The sequence below is a fragment of the Pinus tabuliformis genome, chromosome 4_2 (genome assembly GCF_031772625.1).
Source record: "Pinus tabuliformis cultivar Carrire ecotype Pingquan chromosome 4_2, CPIR1, whole genome shotgun sequence".
NCBI classification, from domain to species: Eukaryota; Viridiplantae; Streptophyta; class Pinopsida; order Pinales; family Pinaceae; genus Pinus; species Pinus tabuliformis.
The window spans coordinates 513,047,041-513,068,329 of NC_142304.1; positions in this window are offsets into that span (position 1 = coordinate 513,047,041).

Below are 21,289 nucleotides of genomic sequence, written 5' to 3' on the forward strand. Positions count from 1 at the left end.
TCAGGACAACAAGCAAACTGAATGGTACAAGCTTGATAATGATAGGTGGATGGGGAAAATAGATGAGGGTTATGGATTGGCATGGCCTTGGCCTTGTTGGGGAATTTGAGAAAAGGAGGAGAAAGTAAAAAATTGACTTCTTTTCACTAGGCTTGACCATTTTTCCTTTTGGTACCAACTTGTTCTTGTTGCTTGCAGATGTTGGAGAGTACATGCATTTATCAAAGAGATGCATGGAGAAAGGATTTTATTTTTTTTTTCTTTTTTTTCTTCTAGGCCTACTAGCCGCCTCAATGAGGTTTTCAACTAGTAGGTCTGCCTAGGCACCTCAAAGGAGGTTTTCACCTAAGATCTTCTTTTTTCTCCTTTTTTTATATTTTCAACCCATTGACCGCTTCATGGAGGTTTTCAATCAATGAGCCAATCTGAGGCGCCTCCAAAGAGGTTTTCACCTTAGATTTTTATTTTTTTTCTCTTTTTTTTATTTTTTTTATTTTTTTTTCTACCCTACCCTACTTGAAAAACAAAATCACTTTCAAGTATAAAAATACTTCCAATGGAGCCATGTGCACATCAAGATGACAGAAAAAATGATGTGGAGGCTTGAAATGTATGCTTTGACATGTACCTGGATTTCAGAGACCAAATGATTTGACTTTGAAAGGATCAAGCATATTTGAGGAAGAGAGTGATGTTGCAACTTAGTGACTATCTGGAACCATATTTCAATATAGTTGTGATGCCCCTAGTCCACTTGCTGATTTGAATCATTCTTCATGTCTTCTTCTACCATGACCTTCAAATATTCCTCTTTTTTTTTATTTTTCTCTTGAATACATGGAGGATTTGATGGTAACCATGAGGGAGCTTTCTCAATCTCTTATTTTGATGTCTTCTCTTCATCAAGTGCAACCCGTGATTCTTTGATATTCTCTTTTGAATCTTCTTCTTCTAGATGTAGTCCTTCAATGATATCAAGAGAATCTCTTTTTTGCAATACTCTTCCTGAGCTATGGTGAATACCATTGAGCTCAAGAGGAGATGTTTGGAAGTGTTGTACCTCAGCATTGTAAGTGGGCTGAGCTACTTCAATGTGTGGGTTTGGAAATGGTGGTATAGGTAGTTGAGTGGGAGTGTATATTTGAGATGGATGTGGATGGGGTTGTGGTTGTGGTGGAGGTGAATGGTAAGGATAACATGGAGTTTGGTATGGAGGATATTGAGGAAGATACTGAAGATATTTTGGATGGCTCCCATAAGTTCCTTGCCAACCTTGTTGCCAAGATTGGTTTTGGGGTTGAGATGGCCAATGTTGCCAAGTAAAAGGTTTGTTCCAATTAATTTGATGTGGATATGCATAACCTTGAAATTGTGAATTAGGCTCTTGCATCATATCAGGCTGAATAGGCTGCCATGGTCCTCTTGGAGCTACATTACATAGCGCATTAGTGATTGAGTTTCTCCATTGTCCTCTTGGTAAACTTCCTTCAACCTTGGTAATGATGGACCATGTTTAACATCATGTGATTCTACAACACAAATATCAGCGTTTTCTTTTCCTTCATCTTGCATTCTTAACATTTCTACTTGTTTTGTTAGATTGCTAAGAATTTCTGTTTTAAAATCATCAAACAAATTTCCAAGTTTAGCTTGACTTACTGATCTTGATGTTGATTTACCTACCCTTTCTTTTCCTCTTGATATGTGTTTGCATGTTTCACAAATTTCCTCAAATGATAATTGATATACATCACCTCTACTCATGAGATTAAGGAGATCAATCCACTCATCCTTAATTGTTCTAAGTAAGAGGGTTTTTAGTGTGTCGGATCCTAAATGATGTAGTTTTCCCCTCTTAACATTGTACATGAACATCTCTATTAGATCCTCAAGGCTCTCATCTTCTCTTTGATTCATTCTAAAGATTTCTTCTTTAAGATCATGATCTTTATATTTTTCTATAAATATATTTTGCATATCATTCCATGATCTTATTGAATTAGTCCCTAAACTCATGAACCATTTAAGAGCTCTATCCTTCAAAGTTGTTGGAAGCAATCTCAGTTTTTGAGTTTTTAATAAGTAACCATAAGATCTACAAACAATCTCAAATTCAAAGAGAAAGGTTTCCGGATCCTCTGACCTTAGACCATGAAATTTTGGAAGAAAAGATGGAGGGATGTTTTTCATGTGCACATTGATATCAATATCTTGAATGGGAAATTCAAGAGGGTCTTCCTCATTATCATCATCTCCATCCATTTCTTCTACATTCTTTTCCATCTTCTTCTTCTACCTGCAAAAGTGAATGGTGATGTGACTCTTACTGCACCACGTGATCAAATGGGGGGTAGGTTGGTGTTGGAGATTTTTGTTTGCGTTTTTATGATTGAATGAAAACTATAATGAAATGCAATTTTCTAATATTGAAATTAAATATGCTTAATGAAAATATTTTTTGTTTTTGCAAAAATTAAAAAGAAATGAATTAACTAGGGAAGAAAACAATGCATACTTTGACACCTCCCTGGCAGCAACACCAAAAAGTGATGAGCCTCGGTATTGCAACAAGAATGTTGCAACTCCCAAGACTACCGACTTTAATTATCAACCCGGAGTTCATACAAACTTAATAGGTATCAGCACTATATGTGAAACATACAATGTGTCCTTATTTTTTTGTCATGATGTAATGGAGTGCATGTACTAAATTCAAATCATAAACTAATTGCATAAAATGAAATTCTCAAAATGGAACCTAACCTATTGCAAGAAAAAAAGTATAAGAAAAGAGAATGAAATCAATGCTAAAACACACCATTTTCTAACTAACTCCTAAGAGGCTTTGCTTCAAAATAATGCTAAGTTAACATGTATGCAATCCTACTATCCTAAGCATGTATATTCAAACCATCAAACCTTCTACTGTTATGCATGTAAATGAATAAAATAAATTTGTTTTTCTTTTTGTCTTTTTTTCATGTGAGAGTGTGAAATCTAATCTCTTTTGGTGATGTGGAAGGTGGCTTGGAGATGATGGTGAATGGTCAAAAGGTTTAGGAGACAAGTAGGGACCCTTTTCTAGCTTCCTAGAGGCTTTTTCCTCAATTCAGCCTCAAAACAGGCTTTCCTACAGGATGCTACAGTGATTTCCTACAGGATGTACAGATTTACTATAATTCATCGAATGACCAAGCAAATCAAATCAAAATTGGATGGGAAAAATTTTGGTATTAACTAGGATGTCTTAGGTCCCCATTCCAAGTGGAATCACTCAAAAATACCTATGTTAACCCATGAAAAAAAAAAAACATTACTAGTCGAAAATCTAGAAATTCGAGAACTAGTGAGCTAGTAAATCTAAAAAATGCCTAACCAAATCAAGTGAAAATTCAATGGGGTAATTTTTGTTATGAACTAGAATTTTTTTTTGATATAATTCAAGTGGAATCAAGTCAATTGAATCTTGTTAGAATGCTCTAAAAAATAGCAGAAATTTATTGTTCTTTGCCAAAAAGGAGGTCCAGCAATCTAGATTTGGGAATAAGAAGACTAATCCAAGCAGCTCAATGATTTCTATGAACTTCCAAAGATTTTCCAAGGATGAAATAATGCTTTTGATCCTGCAAAAGAACTTATATCAACCATTTAACTCAATCCTACAACAAGAAATTATTAATCCTAAATGCAGAAATAGAAAGACATAAAAACTAGAGATGCATGTGAATAAGCAATGAAAAGAAGGAAAGAAAATGATACAAAAGGGCTCTGAGGCTCCTGGGATGGCCAAGCCCAAGGAAACTCAGAGACCTATGGAGGAGAAAAAGATTTAGAAGCTGAACATGACACCAATATTCATTATTTTCATCAATGGAATTACATCCCTGCAAGAAAATACAATGGAGCTGCAAAAATACAAGCTCTCTACATCATAACACTAATGAAAATCCCCCCCTAGAGGAAAATTCGACTTGGTACTTATAAAAAATGATTAGGAATCATTCCCCATGAATGGAGGAAGCTTTTCCCACCAAAATCCCTTGATTAGTGGATCTAGTCCCTTGATTAGTGGAACACATTCCTAGATTTTCTCAATCATTGGAGTTCCACAATTTGTGCCATAATTCCATAATATCTTGTTGACTTATTATTTATTATTGATCCTCCAGTAGTAGGGAACAAGTACCTAAATTATCTCCTCCTCCAACTCTTCATAATCTACCCAATATTCTCATAATATTCCACAAAATAAATAATATTAGGCACAAATATTCAGTTATTCATAAACCTTCCTAAAGAATATATTAAAGTTAAAAATAAATTATCTAATGAAAAAATAGAGGTTTAATGTGCTGAAGGATGATCATAGGCCTTAATTTATTGCGTAATTTAGAGGCATGGGCCTTAATTCATGTCTAATTTAGAGGCCCATCAAAGAGTGATATCATATGCCATGTATTGTACTCCTATTATTATCGTTGCATAGATCACATATCAATTTTCATAGATGCCATGTATTGATCAAACATAGAGGAGAGCACATGTGTGTGCATTTTAATATCCATGTATCAATATTATTTCACCCTTTGGTACATCAACCACAGAAGTATACAATGGGTCCAACATGCATTATGCAAATGGAATGATGTAACTTGAGTCCATGTAGTCATGAATTTTCTATTGATGATAGGAATGCTTGTAGAAGAGTCATATATCAGCCCTATTGCAGACATTTATTTACTCCAAGGAGATTTTTAACTTATCATTGTGCATCATTAGTCAATAGTCGGTAGTCACTTGCCCTTGACAAATAAGTTTATTACAGAAGTGAAAGAGAGTATATTTTTAGCTCTATTATGTATTTATAGGGAGCATGGTCGGCATGAGAAGTTATGGTGTTGATCAGAGACATGTTTTATTGCCAACTTTCTTATTTCACATACTTTGTAGGACATCCAGTTTGTAGTGTTGAGCATTTCAAGGGGAGTACTTCTCTTATCCTACTACTGTCATTTTCCCTTAATGTCAAAGGGGGAGAGAAGGACTTGGTGTTTTGTAGGATGTTGAAATCAAGTCCAAAGGGGGATATTGTTGGCATTATGGCTAGTGTGTTGGCCTTGATGTCAAACATTATGTCAACTTGGATCATGATCTTGTCATAGATACTTTTATCGCATTATATCAAAATGATCTTGTCACACTATGACACTGTTATTGATATACCTAGCTAGGTCATGGATAGATGATGAATCTTAATGATTGTAGAGGAGAAGTAGGAGTTTTGATGATTGCATACGAGTTGTAGAAGGTTGAAAAGAGTCTAGAATAGTTGCAGGAGGATGGAAAAGGTTTGTAGATGCTTGAAAGTAAAGAAAATTGAGGTAACACAGGTGATTGATTGAGGAAGGTTTACTGATGTGTATAAAGGTTGTTGAGGTGTCACAGAGACTTTTCAAGGCTTGAACAGGTCCTACAGGTGTTGAATAAGGCACGACAGACGTTGGAAGTAATTTTGACTAAGGTTTGACTGAACTTAGGGCTTGAAAGTAGGATAATGTAGGTTTCTAGAGTATGACGAGCATTATAACCCTGATCTCCAAAGCTATAACCCTATGAGGGAAGAAAATAAAAAAACTTGGGGAAAAACCATTGAGTTTCCCAAGGTATTCTTGTACCAAAGGTCGAGTAATGTCTATTTGATCCTATCCAAGATTACCATCAACAAACCCCATCGATTTTCCTTTGGTATTGGCAAGAAAAAGTGGCTGCAAAATGGAGACGAACTGGATTTGTTGAGTGTGCATTTGAGAAGTTATTCGTGACTTTTTATGGAATAGGCATAACTAGGGAACAAGGAGGAGGGTCAGATCCAACTACTATATGAGAGATTTGAGAGTATGGAGCTGATGCAAGAGGGATCAATGGTGGATTTTCTTATTGCAGGTGCAATGAAGAGGGAATGAATTTTCTTGTGTTATTTAGCCAAATAATTAGAATAACAAATACATGATTCATTAGTAGATTGATTGCAAAGATATGTGTGTTTTTTTTGCAGAGTATTATGTATGAAAATATCAATAATAGAAGCATAAACTAGTGTTGATAAGTGTCTCTTGTAGGAATTGGTCTATTTTTTTAACTACGGTAATATTTTTTTCGGTCTCTATAATGTTGTGATGTATTAGGTAGAGGTTTTAATAGACAAATTTTTCAGAGATCACTTGGTTGTCTATCTCTAGATTTGAATGTGCACACTATAATGACTTATTAATGAATTTGGGCACTTACCTTACATAGTGAATGGAGAGTTTCACAAAGACTAATATATGATTCATTCATTGTGTGTTTTAATAAAGATGTATATGTTTTGCAGAGACTAAGTATGCTTACTACGGTGTCTGGTAACTAATTAATTGTAGGGATTTTGACACTATTTTTAAGGTGCCTATAATGGCTTTGCAAAGAATTCATTTTTTAACTTGTATCACTACTGTTAGATATATATAGGTCGTGTATGTGACAAAATTTTGTTTGTAAATATGATGTATATGAAGGATATTTGAGATTGCATTGAGTATGGTTATATATAAGTGGTAAAAACCATATGCAGGGGTTAAACAAGTACACATATCAATGATTTTGACAGATTTTAATGTTGTTTCTTGTCTTGTAGACAAAGGTTTGACATAATAAGGGCTTGTAGCATGAGTCAGTGAAAACACTTTCCGTATTGTAGTGAATAGATTTCAGAGGAATATTTTGACAATATTAATATATTTTCAACCCTATTGTGACATATATATTTGCAACACTATTATGACACCTACCTACGAATTGATGTCATCATGCTACTGCTTATCTTCTTTACTATTATGAAGAGATATGATTGATAGTGGTTTCACTATTGGAACTTTGTTAGCTAGAAGAGATGAGTTAATATTGTTGCTTATAAGTCTCCATATTTGATGTTTTCACGAATGAGTAAATGAGATGTTCTAGGGTTTGCATTACAGGGAAAATTTTGGTTACATGTACTTTATATATGTATTGATAATAGTGTATTGATGATTATATTACAATGTTATGAGGGATCTTGTTGTGTCTTACATTCAGAGAGGGTTTTGGTATGAAAATAGTTTTGCTACTAATTTTCAAGGAACATCTTGATGAGTACATTTATGATAGATGAGTTTGAGCAAAGACTTTGGCTTGGTATTTCACATTGTTGATGAGCTAGGGTTTGAGGACACAGTGAGCATATTTTGTTGTTGATCAGTGATTTATTGCAGATATTTTGGGTTTGATGGTCTGTTTAGTAGATTTGTTTGTTAGAGAGGATTATGGTATCTTTCTAGCTAGTATTTAAGAATAATGGTGGATGTGAGTATAGTTTTAAAATTAAATGACATGCGACTTGCAGGATTTGTGTTTGAGTCAGGTGGATCCAATGTGAAAGATTATGAAATAGGTTCTACAAGGGGATTGTGCTTTGGAGACTTTAGTGAGGGAGTGCTAGCTTCTTTCTGGTGGTGGCTAGTAAACTTGTTTAGGGAGTAGTAGCTTCCTTCTAGTGGTAGTTGGAGAAACAAGAAGAGGTGGTAGCCTCCAACAGGTAGGAGCCTACACACTGGTAAGAGTCTGTGCCAGTGCAAGATGTAAAAAGATATTTTCTTAATAATAAGAAGAAGAAAAAGACAACAGTAGTGGTGGTTTTTTCCCATTTTGGTTTCCACCTAAAAATATGGTGTCCCTATGTGTTGATGATGTGTTACATTCTTATGGTTAATATGATCTTATGTTTAATGTTTCTCATGGTTTACTGAATATGCATAGATCTACAACATAATGTGTTACTAATGAATTAATGGTTCATATAATTTTGAAAATTAAATCATAAACTAAGTAAAATTTGATCTAGCATGAAATATTGATTCACCCCCCCTCTCAGTACTTCTAACAAATATTAAAAGAGAAATGGTATTTACAATAAAATAATTAAATATTCACAAAATATTGAAGAAGAAAGAATAAAATTTAAATAAGAGGATAGTAAAATCATATGAAAATTCTCCATTGAGTTCATTCAAAATAATTGTTCTAACATCTTGAATCAATATCAACAGATATCAAAATCTATGACAAGTAGACCTTTACAAATGACAATGTTGAATGATCACAGGAGTCAAATTAAAGTAGTAAAGAACCAAAGCAAAGCTGAAGCCTTGTTGTAACAAGTTTGGATAGAAACATTCTAGACATTGGTATGGATATTACAAAAGTATCAATGATAAGCCATGATAAAGAAGCGAAAACACTAAACCCTCATCAATGACAAAAATCACAAAATAATACCTTCAATAGAAAGACAAGAACTTAATAAACTCGTTCAATACTACTTTTTAAAATAACGCATGTTTCATTAGATATATTAGACTCAAGATATCTAAATCGAAACAAATGAATTTTATTAAAACTAAAGAAAGAAAACTAAATCAAATCATTCCCTACATAAAAGTTCAGGCCTACTCTCCTAAAAGTTGAAATATATAGTGGAAGGGTTTCTAAAATTATTTATGAAAATCATTCTCTTTTTCTCATTTTATACTCAGCTCTATTAGTTAGCTCTTCCAAATAATTATCCCGAGACAAGAATGAAAATGAAATAACAACAATTTATAAAAATATATGAATGATACATGGCTCATTAGGAAGGGAGGATCCACTTTCCATTTTTGCATTTTTAATTTAAATTTCTGAATTTATTTTAAATGCTATAATGCATGACCCATCACCTTTTAACTCCCACACATGAATTGCTTCAAAATAATACAATCATCAAATGATTGGCATCATTATATATATATATATAGATATATGTATGTATGTATGTATGTATGTATGTATATGTATATGTATATGTATATGTATATGTATATGTATGTGTATATATACACATACATATACATATACATATACATATATATATATATATATATAATGCACAAATGATGCCAATCATTCATGTGTGATTGGCATCATTTGTGCATTATATATATATATATATATATATATATATATATATATATATATATATATATATATATATAAAGCAAGTGCAGCAATATCATTTCTTGCTATCAATTATCATATTTGAAATAGTGCCATCCTATCTATCAAAACGTTATTAACTAATATAACTGAAAAATAAACTTAAAAATCATCAACGGATTGTCACTCAAATATCAAAATATATAAGCAAAGTGTGTCAATCATTTGATGATTGTATTATTTTGAATAGTTATGCTCTGATCCTTTACTACATCCTGCAATTTCTCCCTTACCCTGGTTACTGTCTCCAATTGTTCATTTAATTTGGTAACTTCTTCAGTTTCTGCATTCTTCTTTTCATGTGCCATGAGACTTTTAATATCTTTGCTATTATTGGATGAAGCATTCTTCTTTTCATGTGCCATGAGACTTCTAATATCTTCACTATCATTGAATGGACTTGTAATATGGGTATAATAGCTTCTACCATCTTCTTCAGATATCTTTCCTTTGTTATGAGGGCATCTAGCAGCATAGTGACCAACTCTACCACATAGAAAACATTTTAAAGGTAGCTTACCTTTGAACCGTCCAGTTCCCTGTTCAAGATTCTTGACAAAATTTACCTCATCTTCTTCCTCTGACACTTCGAATGCGGCTTCTGGTGGTACCTCTTGTCGCATTTCAAAAGCAGTTAAGATCCCGTGAAGCTGTGACATGGTGATTTTCTGCACATTCTCCTTTTCTTCTATGGCAGATACTTTAGAATCAAATTTAGCAGACAAAGATCTCAAAACCTTTTCAACTAAGACAACTTCCTCAAATTCTTCACCCAGATCCCTCATACAATTCACAATCTCATCCATACGCAAGAAATAATTAGCTATGCTTTCATTACTATGCATCTTAAGAGTTCCATACCGGATTCTGAGAGTTTGAAGCTTTGCTCTTTTTACCTGATCATCTCCTTCGTAGCTTGTGATGATTTTGTCCCATATTTCCTTAGCTGATTTGAAATGCATGATCTTCACAAATTTTGATTGTGTCAAACTACTCAATAGGACAGTAACAGCTTTGGCATTGAGCTCATATTGCTTTTTCTCTGCTGGATCTGTAGGAGTTGCTGATGGGAATTTGTATCCTCCTTCTACGATTCCCCAAATTTCTGCTCCAAGTGATTATAGATATGCAGTGGTTCTTATCTTCCAGTGAGTAAAATTGTTCCCGTCAAAGACTGGTGGCCTGATGTGTGCCTCCCTTTCTGGATTAGCCATTCTGATGGATCTTTTCCTTCAAGCGATCAAGCTTCCTCTGAAGGACTTGCTCTGATACCAATTGTTGGAAATAATACTGAGAGGGGGGGGTGAATCAGTATTATCAGATCAGTAAAACCTTTCCAATTTCATACTTAGAAACATATACGCTACTTCAATTAAGTGAACCCGCGTGTACACGCTACTGTGTCAAATGCAACTAGCGTATATCCAGAGATCTTATGATTCAGTTAGCTTAATCTTCAGTAAATGCATCAGAACATTATTAAGCATATTTAACAGTAAACAGGTGCAGTATAACAGAACAGAACATCACACAAGAGCCACACACATGAACACCATGATATAAGGTGGAAACCCAATGTGGGTGAAAACCACCTGCTGCAAATCGTCTCTTTCTTCTTTAATAAGAAACTTCTTTTACAATGTACTGGTGCAATCCTTTACCAGTACGCAGGCTACAACCTGCAGAGGGCTACAACCCTCTCTCGTTTTCCAACTACTTCTGGAAGGGAGCTACAACCCCCTCAGCTCTTGTACTAGCCGATCCATTTACTAGTACGTAGGTGCTGACCCTACAACCTTCTTTCCTTCAGGGACCACGTTTCATCAATTTTCAGACTGGATCCAAGAGTACAAAACAAACATTACTGCAATACAATCATCAACTTATACTTGCATCATAATTCATTAAAAAACCCAATACTGAATCACTGAAACCCTGTCATCAAGAACACAGAACCCAAACCAGAGCCCAGAACTCTGCAACAACCACCAGAATCAACAGCAACCTGAAATATCAAATCTTATTATGCATACGCTACTTCACTGTACCAAAACCGTGTGTATACGCTCTTTCTCCAAAGGCAACCCGCGTGCAGATCTAGAAATAATTACTTATGCCTTCGCTGTCAGATCCGACCCTTGCCAAGCGTCCCGAACAGATAAACAGTAATACCAGATCTTCTCACTTCGTCAGACACACAATGCTTGCACTCACTTGCCTAATGATCTTCTCCTTATATAGCCTTAGGCCCTTTACAATACCACGGTCCAAAACCATAGTAACCCAATACCATCAGCTTCAAAACTAGGGATCAACACGTTCGTCGAGACATCAAGGTCCAAAACCATAGGCACAACTTCCAAGGAATAACCGTCGTGGACCAAAGATAAGTTTTCCACATACACGCGCTTTTACTGAAGCCAACCAGCATGTACACGCGACTTGATATATAGAGAACCTGCGTATACGCGACTTGGTATATAGTGAACCTGCTTGTATACGCGACTTGGGCTTAACGAACCTGCGTGTATGAACTTTCTTGGCATGTTGTACTAAGATCTGTCCTCTGATTAAGTTGCCATCACCTGTACCAACCTCTGAGCACCTGTACCAACCTCTGAGTGAGTTGCCATCAAGGACAACACTTGAATCATAATGCCAACAAAGACCGGGTAGACTGCCACCTCAACCTTTTGACTTTCATCTGGTATGGATTCAGCGGGTTTATCTTCAATGACAGATGCTTCCACTGACCACAATGGCGTGTTAGTCGTATTTTCAACTAGCGATGGACACGGCAAGAGTTTCTTGTATCCAGGAGGAAGCCGTAGCGGCGAAGCCAGACGGTTATCCAAAACTCTTTTAGCTTCATCTAGGAAGGGACAACGGTGGACGGCGTGATCGCCTTCACACAATTTACAAGGAAATTTACATTTCCTTTTTTGTCCAAATGCTTCATTTTCACTAGTTGATGGTGTACTTTCAACATGGTCTTCAGAGGTTGATGACACCGGGTTGTGAAAACGAGGAGACCAGTCCCTTAAGATCCGAGGGATGCAAGGACAATCTCGATGATAGTGGTCTCCTTTGCAAATGACACATGGAGATTTAGGCTTGGACGGTGCAGTGTGTGGATTTTCACTAGACGACGCTCGGTTACCCCTTTTCGCCTTTGGCTACTTCTTCTTCTTCTCTTTCTTCTCCTTCCCTTTCTTCTCCTTCTTAGTTACTTGATTTTTGGCCTTACCAGCTTTATCAAGCGAAGAGGAAGGAGGGGAGGGAGAATCGGATGAAGTAGAAGGTTGGGGGGTAACTTTAGTATCATCCGGTTGCTGACTTGACTGCTCAGGAATCATGGTGTTCTGAACAACAAAGGTCGAGAAGAGCCATATTGGCAAGCCAATCGTCAATCCTGGAAGTGACAATGTGGCCATGTGAGGTGCACCAAGATCTCCCCAAGAGGAGAAAGGACTAGGATTTCCCCCAAGGGGAAATCCTTGGTTGGTGGACTCCATTTTCCTCAACCTAAGACCAACGTGGGAATGGTGATATTATTCCGATTAAAATAAATTTTAGACACTTTGACACAACTTGTTTTTTCAATTTTTAAGATTCGAGAAAAAAAAAAAGATGACTCTAGTCGCCTTCAATTTTTAATGAGCCTGAAGTGACAAGTGCTCAGATGTACCTTTTCCTTTAAGGAGTCTAAAAAGGAATGAAAGAGACTACTCTGGAAATCTAGACAGAGGGATTACCAAACCAATCGCAAAACTGCAGAATACTTTTTATGGTATGGTAGTCAATCTTTCCAAATTCTATGTTCAATGCATTGTGATCGATAGGGCAGCAGACACGGCTTCCTATGCATAAAGGCTATAGCCTATTGTGGTCTCCCAATATATACTCGACGGTACGTGGGATCACAAGTCCATACTAGCACTTGTCATCTCAAATAGGAGGAATCACCCAACCAACAGTGAAAACGACAGTTACCAGGCTTTACGACACCGGAATACATCTCTAGCCTAGACTTCTAGATGTTGTGTGTTAGGTTCCAAAGCGTTTTTAGGTTCATTAAATTTATTTTACAGTTGATATTTCTTAAGAAATTTGCCTTTCAGGTTCACCACGTGATGTAGATGTACAATTCCTAAAATGCAATCTAAGATGATAAACAATCGTTTAATCTTCTTTTTGCAATGAAAATCCTAGCTACTAAATAAAGAGAGATGATATTCTTTCAACATAGAGCAGAGAGCACACACTAGATGCACTGTCCTAAATCAAACCAACAAGTAGTCTAAATGAAAATGCACATTCCTGTATTTGTTTTCAGCTTTCTTAATGTGTGAATGACAGGAAGAATGCTAAGTACAAATCTGAATTATCTTTTCAAAGCGACAGTACTAACAAATTTCTCTTCAAAAATGAAAGGAAGATAATGACGACACTTTACTATTTTGAATTGAAAACTGCTTTCGACACTTGAAAAACTACTAATTCAAATCAAATATAAGAGTAACTGTATAATCGACCATCAAGATAAATAGAATTCTTTTCTTTGACTGAAAACGACACTTGCGACACTTTCAAATCAAAGGACAACAGTTCAACTATGCTACTACTTTGTAAAAGAGAACTGAAAATGGCGGAAAATACACAAAAACATTCACAGTTCTTTGCACAATGGAGGTGGAATGATGGAAAGGAAGGGGGTTTCGACAGTGGTATACTGATCACAGACAGCAAAACTTCTGAATAGAGCTGAAGAGAGTGAACACAGAAACCAAAATCTAAGAGCAGAAGAGGTCTTGTTTAATCAGCGCACCTGTAACATAGGAAAAGTGTGATGCAACACACCTACTACACACGGGAAGTGTGATGCATACAGATTCCCAAGTGTAAAAGGTTCGATGGTCTAGGGACGAGACTTCAACTGGGTTCCGGGTCACAGTTTACAGCTCAGTTCAGGGATTTAGGCCGGGCAATTGATGTACAGTAAATAGAAATCACAGGGGCTGATCTAATGAGGTTACTAGAGCCACCACTAGGGCAATTAGAAAGTTTGCAAATATATTGTTCAATTTATAAACAAAACTCGGAGATAGACTGAAGCAACATTGATCTACTTTGCACTTGCATAGCAAATGCAGTTCGAAGGCTCGCTGTCTTGACTTCAGGCTCCGTCTATAAGTTTATAAAACAAACAAATATAGAAAAACAAAAAATCTATTCGCTCCCCAGTCGACTCACCATTTTGTTATCGGGAAATCTAGTGTCCACTCGGAGTTGCTAGTCCCACTAAGACTGGTAGCTATCTTAGAAACAAACAAACTAAAACTACTTTTGTTTTCCTTTATGAGAAGTAGATAAGAGTGGAATGAAGGACACCAATCTCAGTCTTGTGCTTGGTTCCGTGCTCGGTTCCTCTCCCTTCTAACAGATCCTTGCCACTTCTCCTTTGTCTACCCGGCTTCAAAGAGCACCTGTGGAATCAAAGCAGCATAATACTATCGAAGAACAGGGATCTACAATCATAAACAATATAGGACCAGATGTATATTGACCACACAAATGCATATATCATCAAACATATGAGAATGTGGAGGAAAAATTGAATAGCTTTATTAATATCAAGAATAGCAAAGAGGATTACAACCAATTGTTCTGACCCAGCGTCATCCTCTAGCATGAAAGCCCTTCTTTCACCTCATGAAAATCTTAGATCACCCAACTATGATATTCCAACAAGAAACCAATAGCACTTCCTTACAAGATACAAAATTCCAGCCTCTAACCTCTGGGATGAGGGATCCATATATAGATGATTGTAGGTGGGTGAGTCAGCTTCTAGGATTTTGATTAGTGTCCTCTCTCTAATAGTTCTTGATTCCACTTGGAGATTGATGATCTCTTACTCATCCCTGGGCAAATTCAGAGAGGCAAGTGTCATAGGAGAAGTTATTGGAAGATTCTGTGATCATCCACCTCGCAAACTGTCTCTGCCATTTGTCCACTCTCACCCATCACACCCTACAGAAGGTATTTTCAGTATGCATCGCACCCTTTTCACTGGGCAAGTGGGATGCATCGTACCCTTAGCACTGAGCAACCTGTATGGTCCAGTTTTGACTAGTTCTGAGCAGTTTCCTATGGAGAACTTCTGGGAGATGATGTAATCAGCTGACCTTGTTCCTTTAGGGTATGAAAAAACACTTTTAGGGACTTAAGAGCCCTTGGTTTATGGACATGTTTGATTGGGGTTGCAATGTCCAAAAATGTCTATAACATGGAGTGAAATGAAATGATGAAGAGGGATTGGATGATGATGCTAGGGCTCAAAGAGTAGTGTAGGTTTGTGAAAATGGAGAGGATGCTCTTCTTGTTTTTTTCTCAAGAATGAAATGGGATCGATGAATTATGAATAGATAGTGAATATGAAGTGGACGGAGGAATTCGAGTGCTGTGGTGACTTGGCCTTTGTAAAAATTTATTTTTTTAACTATTGTCCTCATTCCTTGAAATCATCACCCTTCATAATTTGACTTTTAAACATTACATGAGTGAAGGAGTGAGTTGCAATCAACTAGTTGAAGGCAACTGAGACTATTGACCCATTCTTAGCTTATAAAACCTCATCTCTCATGCATTGACAACAAATTTCTAACTATAATATGCTCAATAGAAGAGGTCAAGAATATTGCATACATGTACCTACTTGATGGTTTTTGGAGAGACATGCATGCTGCTGCTTAGTTGATGTTGATGTGTAGGTGTTGGATGTTGATGTTGATGATCCTAATGTTGCTTCTAAGCTCTGGAGGAGCTTCTTTGACCTCCGGATCTCCTTTAAAACTGCTCACTACCAATCATATAGGTGTTGTTCTGTATCCTGTAGGTTTATAAGACAACGACTTTTTGTCCATATCTCCCAAAGGCTAGACTAGATTCAGCCGAAACATTTTGAGCATGTTGCCATCATCATTATGCACCTACCCATAGAAATATTTTTGTCAATGGATGCACAGATCTCGAGGAAAACTAAAAATGGCTGAAGGTGATGGAGTTTGATTTCTTGGAAACTGTGCACTGGAATTTGTTGAAATTGCTTGGGAATGTTACCATCATCCATATGCATCTCCCCATGAAACAAATTTTTAAATGGATGCACAGATATTGAGAAAATGCAACAATGGTTGAAGGTGATGGAGGCCAATTTCTTGGAAACCATGCACTAAAATATGTTGAAACTGCTCAAGCATGTTACCGTCATCCATATGCATCTCCCCCTGAAACAACTTGGCAAATTGATGCATGGTTTTCAAGTTAGAACAAAAACAAAATTATGCTCTATGTATTTTTGTATCCTGTAGTAAAACAGAGCATCCTATAGTCTTTTAGGACAACAAGCAAACTGAATGGTAGAAGCTTGATAATGATGGGTGGATGGTGAAAATAGATGAGGGTTATGGATTGGCATGGCCTTGGCCTTGTTGGGGAATTTGAGAAAAGGAGGAGAAAGTAAAAAATTGACTTCTTTTCACTAGGCTTGACCACTTTTCCTTTTGGTACCAACTTGTTCTTGTTGCTTGCAGATGTTGGAGAGTACATGCATTTATCAAAGAGATGCATGGAGAAAGGATTTTATTTTTTTTTTCTGTTTTTTCTTCTAGGACTATTAGCCGCCTCAATGAGGTTTTCAACTAGTAGGTCTGCCTAGGCACCTCAAAGGAGGTTTTCACCTAAGATCTTCTTTTTTCTCCTTTTTTTGTATTTTCAAGCCATTGACCGCTTCATGGAGGTTTTCAATCAATGACCCAATCTGAGGCGCCTCCAAAGAGGTTTTTACCTTAGATTTTTATTTTTTTTCTCTTTTTTTTATTTTTTTTATTTTTTTTTCTACCCTACCCTACTTGAAAAACAAAATCACTTTCAAGTATAAAAATACTTCCAATGGAGCCATGTACACATCAAGATGACAGAAAAAATGATGTGGAGGCTTGAAATGTATGCTTTGACATGTACCTGGATTTCAGAGACCAAATGATTTGACTTTGAAAGGATCAAGCATATTTGAGGAAGAGAGTGATGTTGTAACTTAGTGACCATCTGGAAACATATTTCAATATAGTTGTGATGCCCCTAGTCCACTTGTTGATTTGAATCATTCTTCATGTCTTCTTCTACCATGACCTTCAAATATTCCTCTTTTTTTTTTATTTTTCTCTTGAATACATGGAGGATTTGATGGTAACCATGAGGGAGCTTTCTCAATCTCTTATTTTGATGTCTTCTCTTCATCAAGTTCAACCCGTGATTCTTTGATATTCTCTTCTGAATCTTCTTCTTCTAGATGTAGTCCTTCAATGATATCAAGAGAATCTCTTTTTTGCAATACTCTTCCTGAGCTATGGTGAATACCATTGAGCTCAAGAGGAGATGTTTGGAAGTGTTGTACCTCAGCATTGTAAGTGGGCTGAGCTACTTCAATGCATGGGTTTGGAAATGGTGGTATAGGTAGTTGAGTGGGAGTGTATATTTGAGATGGATGTGGATGGGGTTGTGGTTGTGGTGGAGGTGAATGGTAAGGATAACATGGAGTTTGGTATGGAGGATATTGAGGAAGATACTGAGGATATTTTGGATGGCTCCCATAAGTTCCTTGCCAACCTTGTTGCCAAGATTGGTTTTGGGGTTGAGATGGCCAATGTTGCCAAGTAAAAGGTTTGTTCCAATTAATTTGATGTGGATATGCATAACCTTGAAATTGTGAATTAGGCTCTTGCATCATATCAGGCTGAATAGGCTGCCATGGTCCTCTTGGAGCTACATTACATAGCGCATTAGTGATTGAGTTTCTCCATTGTCCTCTTGGTAAACTTCCTTCAACCTTGGTAATGATGGACCATGTTTAACATCATGTGATTCTAAAACACAAATATCAGCGTTTTCTTTTCCTTCATCTTGCATTCTTAACATTTCTACTTGTTTTGTTAGATTGCTAAGAATTTCTGTTTTAAAATCATCAAACAAATTTCCAAGTTTAGCTTGACTTACTGATCTTGATGTTGATTTACCTACTCTTTCTTTTCCTCTTGATATGTGTTTGCATGTTTCACAAATTTCCTCAAATGATAATTGATATACATCACCTCTACTCATGAGATTAAGGAGATCAATCCACTCATCCCTAATTGTTCTAAGTAAGAGGGTTTTTAGTGTGTCGGATCCTAAATGATGTAGTTTTCCCCTCTTAACATTGTACATGAACCTCTCTATTAGATCCTCAAGGCTCTCATCTTCTCTTTGATTCATTCTAAAGATTTCTTCTTTAAGATCATGATCTTTATATTTTTCTATAAATATATTTTGCATATCATTCCATGATCTTATTGAATTAGTCCCTAAACTCATGAACCATTTAAGAGCTCTATCCTTCAAAGTTGTTGGAAACAATCTCAGTTTTTGAGTTTTTAATAAGTAACCATAAGATCTACAAACAATCTCAAATTCAAAGAGAAAGGTTTCCGGATCCTCTGACCTTAGACCATGAAATTTTGGAAGAAAAGATGGAGGGATGTTCTTCATGTGCACATTGATATCAATATCTTGAATGGGAAATCCAAGAGGATCTTCCTCATTATCATCATCTCCATCCATTTCTTCTACATTCTTTTCCATCTTCTTCTTCTACCTGCAAAAGTGAATGGTGATGTGGCTCTTACTGCACCACGTGATCAAATGGGGGGTGGGTTGGTGTTGGAGATTTTTGTTTGCGTTTTTATGATTGAATGAAAACTATAATGAAATGCAATTTTCTAATATTGAAATTAAATATGCTTAATGAAAATATTTTTTGTTTTTGCAAAAATTAAAAAGAAATGAATTAACTAGGGAAGAAAACAATGCATACTTTGACACCTCCCTGGCAACAACACCAAAAAGTGATGAGCCTCGGTATTGCAACAAGAATGTTGCAACTCCCAAGACTACCGACTTTAATTATCAACCCGGAGTTCATACAAACTTAATAGGTATCAGCACTATATGTGAAACATACAATGTGTCCTTATTTTTTTGTCATGATGTAATGGAGTGCATGTACTAAATTCAAATCATAAACTAATTGCATAAAATGAAATTCTCAAAATGGAACCTAACCTATTGCAAGAAAAAAAGTATAAGAAAAGAGAATGAAATCAATGCTAAAACACACCATTTTCTAACTAACTCCTAAGAGGCTTTGCTTCAAAATAATGCTAAGTTAACATGTATGCAATCCTACTATCCTAAGCATGTATATTCAAACCATCAAACCTTCTACTGTTATGCATGTAAATGAATAAAATAAATTTGTTTTTCTTTTTGTCTTTTTTTCATGTGAGAGTGTGAAATCTAATCTCTTTTGGTGATGTGGAAGGTGGCTTGGAGATGATGGTGAATGGTCAAAAGGTTTGGGAGACAAGTAGGGACCCTTTTCTAGCTTCCTAGAGGCTTTTTCCTCAATTCAGCCTCAAAACAGGCTTTCCTACAGGATGCTACAGTGATTTCCTACAGGATGTACAGATTTACTATAATTCATCGAATGACCAAGCAAATCAAATCAAAATTGGATGGGAAAAATTTTGGTATTAACTAGGATGTCTTAGGTCCCCATTCCAAGTGGAATCACTAAAAAATAGCTATGTTAACCCATGAAAAAAAAAAAACATTACTAGTCGAAAATCTAGAAATTCGAGAACTAGTGAGCTAGTAAATCTAAAAAATGCCTAACCAAATCAAGTGAAAATTCAATGGGGTAATTTTTGTTATGAACTAGAATTTTTTTTTGATATAATTCAAGTGGAATCAAGTCAATTGAATCTTGTTAGAATGCTCTAAAAAATAGCAGAAATTTATTGTTCTTTGCCAAAAAGGAGGTCCAGCAATCTAGATTTGGGAATAAGAAGACTAATCCAAGCAGCTCAATGATTTCTATGAACTTCCAAAGATTTTCCAAGGATGAAATAATGCTTTTGATCCTGCAAAAGAACTTATATCAACCATTTAACTCAATCCTACAACAAGAAATTATTAATCCTAAATGCAGAAATAGAAAGACATAAAAACTAGAGATGCATGTGAATAAGCAATGAAAATAAGGAAAGAAAATGATACAAAAGGGCTCTGAGGCTCCTTCGATGACCAGGCCCAAGGAGACTCAGAGACCTATGGAGGAGAAAAAGATTTAGAAGCTGAACATGACACCAATATTCGTTATTTTCATCAATGGAATTACATCCCTGCAAGAAAATACAATGGAGCTGCAAAAATACAAGCTCTCTACATCATAACTCTAATGAAAGTCCCCCCCCCAGAGGAAAATTCGACTTGGTACTTATAAAAAATGATTAGGAATCATTCCCCATGAATGGAGGAAGCTTTTCCCACCAAAATCCCTTGATTAGTGGATCTAGTCCCTTGATTAGTGGAACACGTTCCTAGATTTTCTCAATCATTGGAGTTCCACAATTTGTGCCATAATTCCATAATATCTTGTTGACATATTATTTATTATTGATCCTCCAGTAGTAGGGAACAAGTACCTAAATTATCTCCTCCTCTAACTCTTCATAATATACCCAATATTCTCATAATATTCCACAAAAAATAAATAATATTAGGCACAAATATTCAGTTATTCATAAACCTTCCTAAAGAATATATTAAAGTTAAAAATAAATTATCTAATGAAAAAATAGAGGTTTAATGTGCTGAAGGATGATCATAGGCCTTAATTTATTGCGTAATTTAGAGGCATGGGCCTTAATTCATGTCTAATTTAGAGGCCCATCAAAGAGTGATATCATATGCCATGTATTGTACTCCTATTATTATCGTTGCATAGATCACATATCAATTTTCATAGATGCCATGTATTGATCAAACATAGAGGAGAGCACATGTGTGTGCATTTTAATATCCATGTATCAATATTATTTCACCCTTTGGTACATCAACCACAGAAGTATACAATGGGTCCAACATGCATTATGCAAATGGAATGATGTAACTTGAGTCCATGTAGTCATGAATTTTCTATTGATGATAGGAATGCTTGTAGAAGAGTCATATATCAGCCCTATTGCAGACATTTATTTACTCCAAGGAGATTTTTAACTTATCATTGTGCATCATTAGT